This window comes from Oncorhynchus mykiss, chromosome 19 (assembly GCF_057628025.1).
Source record: "Oncorhynchus mykiss isolate SJ-2025 chromosome 19, ASM5762802v1, whole genome shotgun sequence".
In the NCBI taxonomy this organism is placed as follows: domain Eukaryota; kingdom Metazoa; phylum Chordata; class Actinopteri; order Salmoniformes; family Salmonidae; genus Oncorhynchus; species Oncorhynchus mykiss.
This window is the reverse complement of record NC_143040.1, coordinates 40,060,003-40,066,355: the sequence shown is the minus strand read 5'-3', so window position 1 is coordinate 40,066,355 and position 6,353 is coordinate 40,060,003.

The window sequence follows — 6,353 nt, the reverse complement described above, 5'->3', positions numbered from 1 at the left end:
TACCACGCCAACTCAACATAAAGGGAGATTTCACCTTGAAAGCCATTGGCCTGCAGGCAGACAGATACCTTCCTACTCAGACCACTGACTGACCACAGACAGACTGGTTGTCCCCGACCCTGAACAGCCTACAGGCTACCACAACAATGTTCTGTGGCCATGTGTGGGGACATTGCCCCGGGCTCCCTACCAGGCCTCTGTGTTCAGTGGATAAGCACAAGTGCCCTGACGGGCCGTATCTTCCACACCCCCCCACTCCCACCACCACTACCCCCAGCCACAGCACTCACACCCCGGTCTGATGGATCATGGCCTGGGGCCAGTCGGCCAGCCGGCCCTTGTCACCCCTCCCAGACATCCAGGAAGAAAAAAGCAACGGTCTCCCTCCGGACTCTCCCCCTCACCACTGTATGTGTGTGTTTGTTGATAACATAGGGCTGAGGTCGCCTGGGCAAGCGGTAAGGAGGGGAGAGCAGACAGGGAGAGAGGATGTATGGAGGGTCGATAGTTATTTTGCAGCGAAATTGAGCCTCATATATAACATATGAAACACATTGAGATATGAGATCCATTCGCTGGCAAAAAAATCTTAATCTGCATTCAAGAAACGCTTTATTTACATTTCCCTGCACAATTCGAAAAAACAGCTATGAATGTGTTATGTTTTGGCTCTGAAGGTGCATAGTCATGAACGTGTTATAATGTCCTTGTTCCTCAGCCATCTTTGTGAAAGCTAATCTTTGACTGTACAGCAGGTATATCTGTGTGTGCTATTGAGCAAAGACAGGGGTATAAAACAACGGCTAAACCCTGTGGACTGTAGCATTCAGCAATCAACTAGCCTCCCTCCCTGATTATCCACTAATAGATGCTCCTCAGCCAACATGTAGATTGGTTAATAAATATGTCCACATAGGTTTATTTCCCCTAATGGCGCTCCCAGCTTGTTGGCCATTAGACACTGTGACCTAATTTAAGAGCCATCGCGCACACGTTACGTTAGCATCATCAGGGCCTGTGGTTGAATCACAAATGGCACCCTATTCCCTATTTAGTGCACTTCAATGGCACCCTATTCCCTATTTAGTGCACTTCTTTTGACCAGGGCCCCAGGTCCATTTGGGAAACAGAATATTTATACATCCTTTCTTTTCCTCGCCTCGACACTGCCATGGCGTGATTTTGATATGACCAGCCGCTGCCTCCACTATGCCTCCATCCCCACTGAATGACAATGATCTGAAGGGGAGGTGGGGGCGAATGGGGTGTAACGGGGCGTAACGTAAGTTTGAAAGTCCTCTTTAGGACCCCATCAGAGTTCATTAGAAGCCCCAGCCAACACTTAATTAATAAGATCTCTCTCTCTCTCTCTCTGTGATACGTGTATGTGTCAGAGTAATTAAAAACTGCCGTGGCTGATGCCGTTGTTGAAGGTTAACACCGTGCTGTCACCAACATTTACCCACTCCCATACCATGGCCGCGGCTGGCACTCACTTGTCCAAGTGGCAGGGGGGTGGAGAGGGAGGCGAGGGGTTGAGAGGGGACGTTTCAAGACTGCGGAAGGTTGTGGGTGGGGAGGGAGGTGGGTGTGGTGGTATGCAATGAGGAGGGTTGTGGTGGTTGAGTGTGGAGGGAGGGAGGGGATGAGAGAAAGAGGGAGGGGGGGACGTTAAGCATGGACAGTTCCAGAGTGAGGCAGCCTGCCGCACGCTGATGAACATGTCTTTTTGATGACCACTAAGCACACTCAACATCGCTGCCAGGGCTAAATCAAATTAAAGCCCTTCAGTTTGGCCCGCGGACGGAGTACTCCACTTTGGCACTTTCTGCGTGGAAGAGTCCTCCTTTCCTCTGCCTGGGGGATCACGGGCTGCAGAGAGATGACAACACTTTCCCTTATGCTCTGTCCCCTGAACTTGAACTTCTACAGCCCTGCCAAAATCCCAAGCACACACACATCACGTAAATACAGAAAAACACACACACACAGACACACGCACATACACAACAAACAACACACTCACAGCTCTAAAGGACAAAACAAAATAAAGAAAATTAGAAAAGTATAAAGAGAAAAAAAAAAAGAAGTAATTTTCTGGTTGCGGTTTCTTTCTCTCTGCTGCCGTTTCACCCAAAACAGAAATGAAACGTGTATCTACATTTTATCATGTCTGGTATCGCCTTTGAAAATTGCAGGTAGTGGAGTGTTTAACATTCTCTTGTCAAGCATGCCCCCGCTGAGACAATAAATGCCTGTCCAGTTTTGCTCACAGCGGCAGCAGCAGATTAGAAACAGCAGGAGGACGGTGTAGTGTGAATACAATACCGATAAGGACGCATGTCTTAGCCCCCACTGCCAAGCCTGGATTCTCCCAATGTACTGAGAACCCGCTGTTTCTAATATTTTACGCAGAACTACAGTCACAAATGTACCATAACTGCATTGAAAGAGCTTATTTTCACCCCACCCCACCCACCTGAAATCAGGGTATAGTTTAGGGTGTTTTTGTCTTTTGGGAGACGGGTTGTTTTTGTAGGAGGGAGGGAAGAGTGGGAGGGAGGGGTGGGCAGAGAGGGGGAGTGGGACAGAGGAAGGTAAATCAGAACACAATAAGAGTGAAATTTCTGTGGTTTCTTTTCATCAGAAATGCTGGTGGAGATAGATAGGTGTGGACAATTGTGGCAGTGAAGCTTTTATCTAGGTATTTCTTTTGAGAGAGAAATGCAGAAAGTGACTGTAGGGCCTCGGCTGTATGAGCTACTGCATGAACAGGTGGTAGAAGCCAGAGCTCTGGACAGACACACACAAAACGCAGAATCATATAAGTTGTTATATATACACACACACAACATACATTCACATAACTTTTACCCAAACGCACACAGCAAATTCTCCAGTGTAAAAAAAAACGAAACAAATCAACACTGGCCGTGTTAAATCAACACTGAACAAACACTGAACGTTGATTTAAACACTCAGTTAGAATTTGTTTTGTAAGTATTTAAAGTATTTTTGAGAGCCTGGTTTTATGATAATAAAGGGGCATGAAACTCATGCACATCACTTTGAACCAAAACCAAGACAATCATTATCATATTTCCCAGCATGCTCTATTGCAGGTTGATTTTTAGAAGTTTCAAAATCAATGTTTGTGCATGTTCATTGATTTATTCATCAATCTTATGCTAGACAAAGATAAATAGCCTTCATATTTCTAATCATTACACAGGTGCACCTTGTGCTGGAGACAATAAAAGGCCACTAAGAATGTCTAGTTGTCACACAACACAATGCCAGAGATGTCTCAAGTTCTGAGGGAGTATGCAATTTGCATGTTGACTGCAGGAATGTCCTGTGTTTCATTTAATCTGGTGTGCCTCAATAAATGCGACCTGACATTGCCTCAAAAGTTAAAACACTTAAAATAGTGACACTAGTGGGTTAAAGTGTCATTGAGTTTTATTAGGATGGATCTGTCCATATCGGTCTGAGATCCATATCATGGCCTGGTGCTTCAGGAGGGACAAGAGGTGGTTATACTACTGCTGGGAAGGTTGTCACAATTCAGCATGTGTCCATCCAGTGTGTGTGCTACGGATGGTGTATGTGTTTCGGACAGTGGGTGTGTGTCTCTCAGCCACATCCCGGCCCCGGGGAGCATGTAGACACCCACCTGCAGTCAGGCACTGGATAAAAACACAGGTCAATCAATGTCCGCAGTCGGGCACCGCAAAACACTGTCACCCCCTACCACTAGTTTAACTGTTACAAATGGCATCCTATTCCCTACATAGTGCACTACCTTTGACCAGGGCCCATAGTGCTACCATTATGTGCCATTTGGGACATAGTCTGTGACTGTGCCTGGCCGTGAGCGTTAGTGAGGGAACAGGTGGTATTGTTATGTTTAAGTGTCATCTCCTTCACCCCTCCCCTTGTTCTCCAGCCCCCCTCTCTGTGCCATCATTATGTGCTACTGCCCCCTACTGAGGAGCGATGGCTGTGCGCCCCCAAGGTCACGGCTGTGTCCCAATCATCTATCCTTCCTTTCTCCCAAAGTGTGCATTTGTTCACTTCCCTCCATGGATTTGAAAGGAAATGACTGGTGTATGAAAACTCCCTCTAGCCTACACCAATACAATGCTTTCACATTTGTGGGGAGTAGTGAACGAGTGCACTTTTCAGGAGGAAGGAGAGATTATTGGGGCGCAACCCAGGTTCTGGGAAGGGAAAGAGAAGGGAACAGGCAGGCAGGGGTGCACTTACTACCTCCCTCCATGCGTCCGGGCTGGGCTGAGGGGATCGATGCCACCACCATGCATCCATGAGACCCTGCAGGCTCACAAAACACAAACATTTACAAAGACATCTTCCTCTGTGTGTGGTGTGTCACTTATAGCCAGGGCAGCGTGTGCCTTACAGAGTGTGAGGGACAGAGGGAGAAAGGCAGGGATCTAACCAGAGTTAATGGGGGATAGATAGGTGGTCTGTAGTTTGCCTTCAACAGAAACACTTGGTGCTGATAGGTCTGTATGGGCTGAAGAAGTGCATAATGGAGACAGTGGTGGTAAGGTGGACAGCGTGTATGACAAAATGCAGCTCAGGTGACAAAAGGATTTATGTTTTTGGAAACCAGCAGAGGTTTCCATATATAGTGCCTTGCGAAAGTATTCGGCCCCCTTGAACTTTGCGACCTTTTGCCACATTTCAGGCTTCAAACATAAAGATATAAAACTGTATTTTTTTGTGAAGAATCAACAACAAGTGGGACACAATCATGAAGTGGAACGACATTTATTGGATATTTCAAACTTTTTTCACAAATCAAAAACTGAAAAATTGGGCGTGCAAAATTATTCAGCCCCCTTAAGTTAATACTTTGTAGCGCCACCTTTTGCTGCGATTACAGCTGTAAGTCGCTTGGGGTATGTCTCTATCAGTTTTGCACATCGAGAGACTGAAATTTTTTCCCATTCCTCCTTGCAAAACAGCTCAAGCTCAGTGAGGTTGGATGGAGAGCATTTGTGAACAGCAGTTTTCAGTTCTTTCCACAGATTCTCGATTGGATTCAGGTCTGGACTTTGACTTGGCCATTCTAACACCTGGATATGTTTATTTTTGATCCATTCCATTGTAGATTTTGCTTTATGTTTTGGATCATTGTCTTGTTGGAAGACACATCTCCGTCCCAGTCTCAGGTCTTTTGCAGACTCCATCAGGTTCTTCCAGAATGGTCCTGTATTTAGCTCCATCCATCTTCCCATCAATTTTAACCATCTTCCCTGTCCCTGCTGAAGAAAAGCAGGCCCAAACCATGATGCTGCCACCACCATGTTTGACAGTGGGGATGGTGTGTTCAGCTGTGTTGCTTTTACGCCAAACATAACGTTTTGCATTGTTGCCAAAAAGTTCAATTTTGGTTTCATCTGACCAGAGCACCTTCTTCCACATGTTTGGTGTGTCTCCCAGGTGGCTTGTGGCAAACTTTAAACGACACTTTTTATGGATATCTTTAAGAAATGGCTTTCTTCTTGCCACTCTTCCATAAAGGCCAGATTTGTGCAATATACGAATGATTGTTGTCCTATGGACAGTCTCCCACCTCAGCTGTAGATCTCTGCAGTTCATCCAGAGTGATCATGGGCCTCTTGGCTGCATCTCTGATCAGTCTTCTCCTTGTATGAGCTGAAAGTTTAGAGGGACGGCCAGGTCTTGGTAGATTTGCAGTGGTCTGATACTCCTTCCATTTCAATATTATCGCTTGCACAGTGCTCCTTGGGATGTTTAAAGCTTGGGAAATATTTTTGTATCCAAATCCGGCTTTAAACTTCTTCACAACAGTATCTCGGACCTGCCTGGTGTGTTCCTTCTTCATGATGCTCTCTGCGCTTTTAACGGACCTCTGAGACTATCACAGTGCAGGTGCATTTATACGGAGACTTGATTACCCACAGGTGGATTGTATTTATCATCATTAGTCATTTAGGTCAACATTGGATCATTCAGAGATCCTCCCTGAACTTCTGGAGAGTTTGCTGCACTGAAAGTAAAGGGGCTGAATAATTTTGCACGCCCAAATTTTCAGTTTTTGATTTGTTCAAAAAGTTAGAAATATCCAATAAATGTCATTCCACTTCATAATTGTGTCCCACTTGTTGATTCTTCACAAAAAAATACAGTTTTATATCTTTATGTTTGAAGCCTGAAATGTGGCAAAAGGTCGCAAAGTTCAAGGGGGCCGAATACTTTCGCAAGGCACTCTATATAATATATAATATATATATATGGTAATATACTGAACTATTACCAACTATCAGGTGAGGAAAAGGTGGATGTCTTTTGAAAGCTTA